Genomic DNA, 13,315 nt, shown 5'->3' with positions numbered 1-13,315 from the left:
GTATCTGCTGCCTAGGGTAGTAGAACATTTGTCATGAGTGCCAAGTATGCAGTAATGTGCATCTGTTCATATCTCACACTTAGTGGTGGTTCCTGCATTAGAGGAAATTTGATTTATTTTATTTATTTGTGAACTGAAGACCCTTATTCATGAGCCAGGCAGTAATTGCTTATGATTAAACTTGTGAAAATGGCAGTATCAAGCTCTGGTCAGGATGCATAGTATTGCTGTGCAACTTAAAGTTTTGAAGAGCTGAGTTGTCATCATTATCATCATCATCACCACCACCATCACCATCACCATCAACAATCCTTTCCTATTTTCTGCATGGCGTCAGGGTGTTGCTTCAACTGTCCCGACCTGTCTGGATTCATTGCCACTCTCTTGATTGTTTCAGAGCTTCCCTTGTACAATCCATCTATCTCTTTGTTTGAGATTCTCATTTGCTCTTGCCTTCATCATGTCTCTCCCAAATCTTCTTTATGAAATCACCATCATGTCTGCACATGTACCTGAACCACTGCTTTCTGTTGTTTTTTCACTCTTGCTGCAATTGGAGCTACTTTGGCTTCTGCTCTTATGTTATCATTCCTTCGCCTATCCCCACAGATTGCATCTCACCACTCACCTCAGACATTCATCTACAGCACTTCTGGCTTCTTCAACTGCTCTGCCTTTACTGCCCATGTTTCTGTCCCTACAGTAGTACTGGTTGCAACACTGTTTTCTACCCCTTACTTTTCTGCTTCTTTGGAGTTATTTTGTCGCATACTGCCTCTGATACAATTTGCTAGTTGGCTGCACTCCCTCTAATTGTAGAGTTAACCTCGTTATTCAGACTTCCCTTCTCGTCAACCACCCTTCCCAGATACTCAAAGCTGTTAACCCGTTCCGCTATTTTTTCTTTTGTTTCAAATTTCAACTTCTTCTGCTTTGCCCTGTTTTTTTGCCATTGTAGTTGTCTAGTTTGTACACTGTTTCATCCCATGTGTTTCCATTTCCTGAAGTTCCTGTTGATAGTCTGCCTGTACTGTTGCGTTGCATTGTCTTCATACAGCAGCTTTGCTGATCTGTTTCCTTCGATCTGTTTGCTAATGTAGTCCATCACCAGGATGAACATCAGTAGGCTCAGAGTTGAATGCTGATGCACACACCCACTCTCACTGGGAAAGCCCTCTAAGTCTGAACACTGTTCATACTTGTGTCAGTGGATCTTTGTACATAGCCTGCACTAATTCTACCAAAGTTTCTGGGACTTGCAACATCACAGGACTGCTTGAATTGGCATTTTTGGGACCTTGTCACATGCTTTCTGCAAGTCTAGGACTGCCCAGTTATACTGCTTCTGCATCTGTAGTTTGTTCTGCACTGTCTCACTGTGAACGTTGTGTCGATTGTAATGCATCGTGTTCTGAATTTGAACTGCTTGTGTTCTGTCTTACTTTATACTGCTGTGTGTATTCATTTGTCAGTCACCTTTTCCAGCACTTTAATGCAGTTTGACAGGAGTTTGATGCCTGTGTACAGCCCAGCTGTGAATATGCCCCCCTGTGTTCTTGTACACTGGCACTGAAATGCTTTTCCTCAGCTAGGAAATTCCTTTTCGTCTGTACTGCTTTGAGTACCCTCGAGCCTTTCTCCTGTCAACATCTTGGTCATGTCTGATGTGACTTCACCTGAGTTTGCAGTTTTCCCTTACCTTCACTTTTCTTAGTGTCATTCTTTGTGGGTGGGCTCTTCATCTTCATCATAGGCTGTGTATGGGGCAACACAGCTTCTGAGGATTTTTCTTCATTCAGTAGCTGCTGGAAGTATTCTTTCCTGCTTTGATGTCCTGAGGGCAGGTGAGTGAGTTGTTACTGGCATCCCTTATGAATGGTGTCCGATTATTTTCCTTATATTTGCCTTTGCCTTGCAACCTGATCGTTTTTCTTAGTGTCATCTGCTGAGTAATTTTACAGAAGTTTGTAGAGTGGCTGTGATGCTTTGCTGTTGCAACTACTCTCTTGACGTCTTTGTTAGCCAACCAGTATTCCTTCTTAGCCTTCTGTCTTTTCTACCTATCACTTTTTCTTGCACTCATTCCATCTTTTGATAACTTCTTGGACTTCTGTATTCCATCATCAGCTTTCCTTATGTACCTTATTTCCATACCTTGCTCAGTCCCACACATGTTTTGTAGTCTGCACCCATTTTTTTAAGATGCTGCCTTTCTTATATGTTCATAAGTACTAGGCTAGCTGCTCTTGTGGACCATTTTAAGCCTAGCCAGTTTCCCTTTTTGTGCTGAAATTAACCTATCCCATTTGGTTACATATTGTTTTTAGCCATCCCATGGTTGATACTTGCATATTATCCCTAAAGATAATAAATGGGATAGATAATTTAAGGGGATCTATGCACAGGATACATTATTTAGGAGTTGACGGGATAGCACCCCTGAACCCCTTGCATGAAGTGACACTCCTCAAACTTATATATATCAACTCTGACACACAAGGGGAAAAAGTGTAAATTCAATTAATGCTGAAAGTGGCTTTCAGCAGATTTACTTTGTGGTATTTGCAGTCATACAAACTGCTGATATACTATTGACTAGCTCTCTTTGCAATAACATGAAGTGGTGTGTTCTATGGTCAACCAAAATGATACCTTGCAGATTTTACTTATTGCTGTCTACAATAGACCAGTATTATAGGCAGGATTGAATGCAGCTACTGAAAAGATATAACCTAGTTTGGGAAGCAGAGCATTTCTGCCTAGCACTTTCCTAACTTTTGGGGTGCACAGGTTGGGCATCTTATAGCAGTGCTTTAGTTTGCAGAAGACCCTGCTACCATTGTTTGTACATGTAAAGGAAAGACACTGACAAGAATCCCTAGATATTTATGCCTCTTAACCTGGCTAATCAAATTATATATAAAAATATACTTGTTTTCCTGCCTTTCTAAACTAGTATAGTCCAGTTTTCATGTTAGTGCTGAATTCAGGGCTGTGTTGCATGTTTCTGTGTTTGCCCATACCTTACTTGGAAGATTAGACTTAGAAGGAAGTTTCTCTGTTCACTGTGAGAGAGGGAGCTTTGAGCAGCCTGTCTGTCCCTGGAGGAGTGGTTTCAGCCCAGAAGTTAGTAGTTTATTGGCCATTTTGTGCTAATTTCTATCTCTTTCATTTCCCTGCTATAAAACCCGCATTTGCAAGATTTTTGTGCTAGTATACAGCTCAGCAAGCTCCCGCCTGGTGCCCTGCAGAGTTCTACAGCAGCAGAGAGACAAGAGAGAGACTTTGGAGTGATTAAATATCATTTTTCTGCATTTTCTTGCTGCCTTTAGCTAATTCCACCTAAAATGCTAATTTTCTAGAGTTTCTGTTATTTAAAAAGCTTGTTTCAGGTACATATTGTACTTATTTTACTGCATGCACTTTAACAAAGTCATTTTGTGTTTAAATTACCTGTTTAACTGTTGTAGGCTACACACAAGTGTGATAGCCATTTCTGTGCATTTAAAGTGTTTTTTTATTAATATATTATAATTAAAACTAGTGGTGTATTCATTATTATTATTTAAAATCAATAATAAACTATCATTCACATCAGTAACTAGTGAACATACTAATGTGGGCTCTACAGATCTTTCCATTGCAGAACCGACGCAGCAGGAGAAACCAGATGAGGAGAATGCATTTTTAGAAGAACCAGTTGTTACTATTGTATATAATTCCACTGGGGACTTTTAAGATTTTTAATTACCCTGACTTCCATGTTGATACTACTTTAGCTAATTTATTAGCAAAAGGTTTCACTTTTGTTCCTTCACGTAGAATCAACGTAGCAGAGTTTATTATTGATTTTAAATTATTCATTAGGAAGTTGAATTTAAATTTATTACTAGGAGAGGCACCATCCTCTATCACTCTATTTTACATTACTAGTACATTTTGCCCCCATCCCCATCCAGACGTGGCTTTGTTTGAAAAAATATGTATGTTAGATATTTTTCACAAAATAAACAAGATGAATAATGAATACACCACTAGTTTTAATTATAACATCACCAAGGAAGAAAAACAAGCACTTATGTATCTGCAACAAGCACATGTCAGGACCATGAAACCAGATAAAGGAGGGGGCATAGTCATTTTCAGTTTAGATTATTATAACAGTAAAATTCAAACCATTTTAGAAAGTGACATTTATGAAGAGGTATCAAAGAACGAATTAAACATAGCTTATAGAAGAGTTAGGGTATTTCTTGAAGAATCATTCAATGAAGCAAGGATAGATAGGACTGTAGCAAATTATCTACATATGTCGGCCCCAAGGATACCTACTATTTTTGGAGTATCAAAAATACATAAATGCATAGACAACCCACCCATGAGACCATTGGTCGACGCTAGAGCAAGTATTACTTATGCTTGCTCTAAATTTATTGACCACACTTTAAAGAAATATGTGGCTCAACAAAAGTAATGTGATTTTTTGTTTTTTGTAATAAACAGTACGTTATTTCATCGTGCTTGCAGGATTTATTTGGGCAGTTGGATACACTGTGGTGGTGCTTCTTTTGGTAGTATGGACCCAGTAACAGAAACCTGATTTAAGGCTCCAGAGAGCACCCCAGCACTACCAGGCTACAACTCATTCCATACATTTCGACCACACAGCCTTGACCGAAATACAAAAGGCGGGGGAGTATCCATATTCATTAAGGATACCCACACCTCCAGGTTAGTGGCACAGCACGATGCTTCAGAGATCATCCACATGCAACTAACAACAGGCAAAACGGCTATTCAAATTATAGCTTGCTACAGATCACCCACCATGTCCCAGGAACCCCACTCCACATTCCTGGGAACACTGGGAAACATAAAGGTCCTACCAAACACCCTGATATTGGGTGATTTCAATTACCCAAACATTAACTGGGAGAACTACTCAAGTACAAACTCCCTTGCCCAACATTTCCTAGAATTTATAGTCAAATGTCCTGGATCAACAGGTCAACGCCTCATCAGAGGTGACAACATATTGGACCTGGTCATCACCAACATGGGCGACCAGTGTTCTACACAGGAGGTTAACCCCTTGCTGGTTAGATCTGACCATAAACTAATCACTCTGGATATCCACATTCCGCCGCCACCCCCGGTCAAAGAAACCACCGTGAAAAACTTTTCTAAAGCAAACTTCACATTACTTAAGACCGAGGTGGGAAGTTTCAAAACCTCCATGCTAAAGGATAACGCTGTCCAAGCTGCAAAACCCTTTACTAATGCACTCTACGGACAACTACAAGAATGCATGGATCGTGCTATCCCAGACAAAGCCAAGACTCACTCCTCCAAGAAAAGGAAACCAGTCTGGTGGACCCCTGCCATAAACAAGCTATACAATAGAAGAAACTAGTACAGAAAATAGTAAAATCCCAAGAAGGGAAGATATCCCTGATCAGTATCAGCAAGAAACTACATTCCCTCATAAAATCATCCAAGGCGAGCTTCGAAAGAAAAATTGCCATGGACTCCAAAGTTAACCACAAGGCATTCTTTAGCTATGTCAAGAATCTAAGTGGCAATTCTCAGATCTGCTCAGAGTTAGTGCAGAATGGCACAAAGTGCACTGAACTGACCGATATAGCCGACATCCTGGCAGACAGGTTCAGTGCAAACTTCATCCCCCTTTCACCCCCAAAAGGGCCCATAACTATACCAGAAGAATGTAGTGCCCCTGAAATCACAGACACTCAAGTTAAAACATCCCTCTCCAAACCCAAAAACACAGCATCAATGGGACCGGACGGTGTCCCAGGCTGCGTCCTACACGAGCTCAAAGATGAACTAACCCCTCACCTAAACACACTGTTTAAACTCGGCCTCTCCACAGGCTACGTGCCCACAGAGTGGCGCACAGCAATGGTTATTCTGCTCCACAAAGGTGGAGCTACAACGGTCTCCGGGAACTATCGCCCTATAAGCCTGACAAGCTTGGTCTGCAAAGCTATGTGCATACCGCCTACTCAGAGGTGATCTCTGTCTGACGTACAAGGCCATGTCCAACCCAGAATTGATGGACATGCTCCACCTAAAGAAAAACATATCCCCACAAGCCACACGCTCCAGGGATCTAAACCTCAGCACAACAATAAATGGGACGTGCTGGAGGGATAGACTCTTGTCCCAGAGACTTCCCATGCTCTGGAACAAGATTCCAATCTACATTTGACAGAGCTCCTTGCTAACCCTCTTCAAGAGAAACCTTGACGAATGGATGGGAAACAGAAAATTTACCGCAGGAATCACTTCAATGGCTCTGCTGGACAGAGGTACAGGGAACTAATCTAAGGGGGCAGCGAAAGCCAACACATTCTGGCTAGGCTTATAAATGCCTTCGGGCAGATAGCGTAGTACCTACCTATGAACCTATATTAAAAAGATACCCCAAAAGAATGAAGCTTTCATGTATTAGGTGTTAAATGGTACTGAAAATTATGAATAAATTTTTTTTTTAGGTTAGTGGATAGTCTAGTGCTTGAAAACTAGTGCCAGAGAGTTGTCAATTTGCTTTGTAGCTTTTTTATGCAATTGTACTTCTGGCATTTGGCTCAGAGGGGTCCAGACTGTGAGCAGTAGTTCCTGTGGTACAGGTTTTGATTCCTTCAGCCCTCATTTGCTTACAGCATGACCCTGAGCAAATCACTTTTCCAGAAATTGCTCCTCCGACGAACCTGAAAAGGCTGTGTTTCTAGTGGACTATTATTATTGTGCTAGATTTCCTGACAGATAGTATTTAGACTGTTTCCTTTTATGGTTATACTTATTTTAGTTAGAACCACTGTGAGAATTATTTAGAGACAAGGAGAAGAAATGGATTCATGAGCAACACCGCAGTAAAAGATGCCCATATCACAGAGGGAGGGAGGGTCCAGTAGATACTTGGAAGGTCAGTTCAGAGAGGGATGGCCCTGGAGAGATGCTTCTTTATGCCGGAAAAATATATATTTTTTTGTTTTCAGAGAAGAGAATGTTCGAAAAACTCAGAGGCCAGCACCATATTAATGAAGATGCCACCAGTGAGCAGGCTATCATTCATATTTTTATATATGAAGCTGCCATTTACCCATTAACCTGTTTAGCTCATCCCATTGTTAGCACAAGAGTTCTGGTTATTGTAACCCAATCCTGTGAGTGTAAATGTTTGAAATGCTGGAACTGTCAGTGCTCAATCCAGAAATGTGGAGACTGAATGAATCTTGACTTAAATATACTAAATTCAGAGTGAGATTGGTATTTCTCAGAATATTTCCTCTTCAAGGTATGGTTGTCTTGTATGGGTGTGTGTGTGTGTGTATATATATATATATATATATATATATATATATATATATATATATATATATATATATATAAGTTGGGGGCGGGGTTCAAGTGGAGATTGATGCAAAAAAATGGCTTAAGGAGAATAGTGATGATAAATATTCACTTGCCTCCTGAATTTTTGGCTCTTTATTTATTTATTTATTTTTGCTATTTCAGGAATCTGCATTGTAAGTCCTAACATTTTAATAGGGTGTCCTCTGTCGCAGTGAGAAGATTAACAGCTTTTTGCCTTATTGCCTTATCTAGCTTTGTGTATGGCTGTAAAAGTACTGGAGTCATTATTGAAGTCATGTTGTGCATTGGATAACAAACCATATTTATTGGTATATTGGAAGATGTAGTAATAAATTCTTTAAAGATTTTAGAATAGAACTTACAATAGCAAAGCTGATAAATGAGCAGGAGGAAACTTTAGGTTAAGGGACGGGTAGTCTCTTATTTCATCAGAGCAGGAAGAACACAAGTAACAGGTGAAATTTAAACAGCCACTTCAGTGTATGACGGATTGCGGTGGTGCAGCGGTAGCATTGTTACCTCACAGCAAAAGGTTCTCCTGTTTGATTCTCGGCTGGAGTGCCTTCTGTGCGGAGTCTGCATGACCTCCCCACAGTCGAGTGGCGTTCAAAAGACATGCGTAGAATGGGTGTGCCTTCGTTGAAGGTTGGGCGTCGAGCTGGCACCTCGGCACCCTTAAGAAATCTACTGCCAATCATTAGCGGACCGGAGTTCCGCTGTGGCGACCCCTAACCGGGAAAAGCCAAAAGAAGAACAACTTCAGTGTATGACGGATAATTTAGAACCAGAGCTTTTATGCAGTGTTTCTGAATACTTACAGATCCCACTCAAGTGGGTTTCCTTAAAATAGAATGCTGGGGCAGTGAATGGGGGTACATGGTAAGAAGTGAATTAATCTGACATTGTCGTCTTCATTTTTATCTTCAGCCTGTGGATTTAGGCATCGACAATGGTGCTGAGCCAGCCATATCCACACTATGGTGCTGAAACTGAGCTCCTCCCCTACCCATAATGGCCCTCTTTCCTTCACTGCCTCAGATCTCGTTTGCTGCCATTCCAGCTACAATCGAGTCATCTGAGCTCCATCTTGTTGAGTTTTTCGTCTAGTTGTTTGGAATTCTTGGTACTCATGTACTGTTTAAAGTTTTTCTTTTAGCTTTTTGAACTTTTTCCTACCCTTTGCATTCTGTGTAGAGAGCGAAATTTATATTTCTAATTCTCTTTGTTTAGGTTCCCCTTTGTAGTCATTCTGTCATGGCTGACAAGTCGGACAAGTCTGAGAAGGGTGCAGGATTTAAAAAATGTGCTGGGTGTGGACATAAACTCGCACCCTCGGATGGTCACACGCTGTGTGTTGTATTTAGGTGTCCCTCACCTATACACTGGGTGCTCTGTTTGTGCGGGGTTTTCTTCCTGTACCTTCATGGACAGGCAAAACAAGTTGTTATTAAAGGGTTTGCTACCCAGTTCTTCTGGTGCGGGCGCAGGGACTCAACCTCCTGTTAAGCCGTCCGAGAGTAAAAGCAGGGATATGAACAAAAAGGCAGAGAGAGAAAACTCTAAAGGATGACCACAAGCCTCCAGAGAAGCGGAGACTTGTGGAATCTTCCCCTGCTGCTGGTGAACCTTCTCCTAAGATTAAGCTTAGGTCATCTTCCCCTCAGCCTAGGTTCTTGCCCGAGCCCCCAGAGTCGGGCTCGCCCAGGCACCACTCCAGCCCTGCATTTGTGGCTTCCTGTGCCAGGTCATCCCATAGTTTATCAGAGAGAGAACTGGATCGCCTGATGAGACAGTTTCTGCGGGCTCAGATCCAGCTGTGAGTCTTTCCCTGCCCCTTTCTGGGTGTCCTCCCTTCCCAAGCCCTGGGGCTTTGGGTCTTTCGGATGTTGGAATTCCCGGCGTCGAGGGACTGGTGTCAACGTTGTTTGTTTCTTCGAGACCAACCATGGCTTTGAGTTCCTCAGCCCCTATTACTTAGGTGCTGGAGGGCTCTCTGAGTCATAGCTTGCTCTGCGCCAGTTCTGAGGGTTTGGTGTTGGCGTCGAGGGTTTCTGTACCTTCTCTTCACTTCAGACCTTTGGCGTTGAGCAGTTCGGCAAGTCCCCCTCTCCCATTGGTGCAGATGGAGTTGGAGGTTGCAGCTCCATCTGTGTCGAGTGTTTTGGCACAGGCATGTGTGGTGCAAGTGTCCCATTCTCCGTCAGCATTCGACATGCTGGAGTGGGTCCTTTCGCCCTTGATGTCGAGATCCTCAATACCTTCCCCTCCGGATCCTTTTCTGCTCCAGCTGAACTCTGGACCTGACGTCTCCAGTCCTCCACTTCAACGGCAGCCTGCCCCTACCCTCCAGGTCTCTTTCCCTGTGGAGCCTCAGGATTCTGGTTCCTCCCCAGAATCTCCTCCTGAGGAGGTCCACTAGAAGCACGTGTGCAAAAGGAGGCACATTGACTCCACCCCTGAGTCTTTCACGGAAGACACTGACTGGGATGAAGGTGAGGACTCCCCTACGATCTCCACCCAATGATGTCTCCTTTGGAGACATCATTGAAATTCTACATTAGAAGGGCAGATTGTCGTCTCCAAAGCCCAGTCCAGATGAGTCAGTGTTCCTGGTGGCGTTCGGCATCTGTTCAGAGTTCTTTTTGGTGCCCAAAAAGATGGGGGAGAACACAGACCAAACTTGGATGTCACCCGCTTGAACAGGTTTGTCGCAAAGACCAAGTTCCAGATGGTTACAATTCAGTCTATCCTTCCCTACCTTTAAAAGGACTACTGGATGTGCTTCGTAGACCTCCAGGATGCATAGTACCACATAAATATGGACAAGCGTCACAGAAGGTTCCTACACTTCCGGTCAGGAGCCAGGTATTATCAGTTCTGGATACTCCCCTTTGGCCTCACCACAGCCCCCAGGGTGTTCACCAAAGTGGTAGCAGTACTAGCAGTGTACCTCAGGCTGCAGGGGATACAGATTGTCTCCTACCTGGACGACTGGCTTCTAGCTGCACCCACCAAGCATCAGATTCTTCAGGCCAGGGAGCAGTTCCTTCATTTAGCTTCGACCTTGGGGATCACAATAAATTTTCCCAAATCAAAATTGGAGCCTCTCCATTTCCTGGAATTTATCGGAGCACTGTTGAATACTTCTCTGTGCAAGGTCTTTCTCACTAGCGACACGATTTAGTCTCTTCAGGGCCAGGTGAGTGTTCTTCTAGAGATGCCTCTGCTGTCAGCAGCCCAGATCCTTCAAGCTTTGGGATCTATGGCAGCAGCCATTGTTATTTTACCCTTAGCAAAACTACACTTGCGAGTTCTCCAGTGGACCCTATCAGTCCAGTGGTTGCTTCTGGACCAGCCCCTGTCTCATCCCATTTGGCTGTCCAGAACCTGCAAGTCCTCCCTGCTGTGGTGGTTAAACACTCATAATTTAGCAGAAGGTCGATCTTTCGTGGACCCCTCACCGGTGGCCACTGTCACCACAGATGCCTCCTGGCTCGGGTGGGGGGGCATTGGCTGGGATGGACTGTTCAAGGGATGTGGTCAATGTTAGAGACCAGTTTACACATCATTGTTCTGGAGATGATGGCAGTGCATTCATTTCTCTCCTGAGGAACGATTGCTGTACAGGCAGGCAACATGGCAGTGGTCTGGTATATCAACAGACAGGGAGGAACCAGATCTTAATCCCTCTGTCGAGAGGCCATGAGATTGTGGGAATGGGCGATTTCCTCGGGTGCCTTCTTATTGCAACGCACATTTTTGGAGTTCCAACATCTTAGTGGGCAAACTAGCAGGACCATTTTGTCTCCTCATGAGTGGTTTCTGAAACAGTTAGTGGCGGACATGATCTTCCAGAAATGAGGTCAACTGCGATCTCTTCACCTCACATTCCAATGCCAAATGCAGTGAGTTTTTTGCCCTGATTCTGGACTTCCAGAGAAGCTCTAGTTCATGCTTTGTCACCCCCCCGGTCTGCTGTATTGTTACCATCCCCTTCCTGTTATGTCAAAATTTCTTCAGGAGGCTCAGAGGGTGAGGTGCCACGTGATCTTCATTGCCCCCTTCTGGCCTTATCAGGTTTGGTTTCTCCTCCTTTGGTTGCACAGTGTCAATCCTCCTTGGATTCTGGATCTGATTTCCAATTCAAATGGCAATTATCATTTGGATCTGGAGAGCCTGAAGCTCACAGCTTGGCTTCTGCAGTTCCAGTGATGGCTAGAGTTTCCAGTCTTTCATCTCCTGTGAAGCATATCTTGTTTTCTACTCCCAAGTCGTCCATCAAGAAGATTTACGCTAGTAAATGGAAGAGGTTTTCAAGCTGGACATCCCAAAATTCAGTGGATCCCTTTACTGCCTTCTATTCCTTCAGTTTTAGACTTTCTGGCTTGTATCTTCATCCAAGGTGCCAGTTTCTCTACAGTGAAAGTCCACCTAGCTGCCATATCCCATTATCATGTCCATCTAAAGCATTCTTCTTTGGTCAATTTTAGATTGTGCAAAGCCTTTTTGAAAGGAACATTTCTTTTACGGCTTCCAGTTAAGGGTCCGGTTCCTCCTTGGGACCTTACCTTTCTGCTTCTGGCATGTCTATCTTTCAGCCCTCTGCAAAAGTGGATATTCCGTTTCTGTCATGGAAAACCACTTTATTGGTAGCTGTCTAAATCTAAACGGGTTTCTGAGTTACATGCCCTTGGCATTCAACCCCCGTACCTTATTTTTCACAAAGACCATGTTTCACTTAGGCCAAATCACTCCTTCATGCCCATGGTCACTTCAGAGAAGAATATTAATAAGGTCAGTCATCTTCCTGTGTTCTTTCCAGAATTTCAAAACAAAGGGGAATATTAGTTACACATGCTTGATGTACATCTGCAGCTCTGTTTCTATCTTGACAGAACCAAATCTTTTAGGAAGTCCAATCAGCTGTTTGTCATATTCGAGGTCCAGATTGGGATTGCCTGTTTTCAAAGTAACCATTGCCAACTGGATTGTGAAATGTATTACTTTTATTTATCAGAAGCATGGCGTTCCTCTTTCTTCTGCAGTGAAGGCACATTCTATCGAGGCTGCATCTACCTCATCAGCTTTTTCCTCCAGGGTACCATTTGACGAGATTTGTGCTGCAGCTACATGGGCTAGGTCTCACACCTTCATATCCCATTACAAATTGGATATTTCATCTAGGAGCAGAGCTTCCTTTGGTTCCAGATGTGCTCCAAAACATCCTTCCGTAGGGCCACCCAGGGTCAAGTAGCTGGGGACTCTGTCCCACAGGTAGAAGATCAATTGAAGACAACAATGTCAGATAAAGAAGTTATGTACTCACCATAACGTTCCATCTGCATTGTTGTTGTTCATTTGTCTTCAACCTTCCCTTCCTCCTTCCCCCTTTCTGTCAGAATTTGGCCTGGCAGAGGAGGCCTTCTGCTCTCTCTATGCCTTCTCTTCTAGGGGTGGTTGTCTGTCACTTTGTTGTTTGAGTATGAGTCAGGAACCTTTTTGTTGGCAAACTCGATCTGAGGTAGTGAAGGAGAGAGGAACATTATGGGTAGGGGAGGAGCTCAGTTTCAGCACTGTAGCAGGGATATGGCCAGCTCGGCACCGATGTTCATCGTGCATACAGCTGCAGTCATAACAGATGGGTTCTCCTGCCGTCAGGCGGGTCCTCGGTCGGCCGAATTCCAAAGTCTAGGTCCGGCGTCGGTTGTCGTCGCTTCTTCCCTGGCGTCAGTGCGACAGGGGTATAAAGGAACCAGCCGACGCCATTTTCTTCAGTCTTTCTTGCCGCGCGGTGCCCGAAGCAGAAGCAGTTCGCAAGTGCCGGTCGGCCAGCTCCTGAGATTACGAAAATTTGGAAACCGAAGTCTTCTTAAAAGCTAAGTACCCCGTTGGGGAAACTTTTCTTGCCTCAGACCGA

At 43.6% G+C, this 13,315-nt stretch overlaps 1 protein-coding gene across 1 annotated transcript in view; it reads left to right on the top strand.

Moving 5' to 3' along the window:
* LOC122800348 (protein HIRA) overlaps positions 1-13,315 on the top strand; it is a 1,504,941-nt gene that overhangs the window by 142,226 nt on the left and 1,349,400 nt on the right. The window lies entirely within an intron of this gene.

The sequence above is a fragment of the Protopterus annectens genome, chromosome 4.part0 (genome assembly GCF_019279795.1).
Source record: "Protopterus annectens isolate FY-2018-M chromosome 4.part0, PAN1.0, whole genome shotgun sequence".
NCBI lineage: Eukaryota > Metazoa > Chordata > Ceratodontiformes > Protopteridae > Protopterus > Protopterus annectens.
Note: the sequence above shows the minus strand (reverse complement) of the source record. Positions and strands in the feature narration are given on the sequence as shown.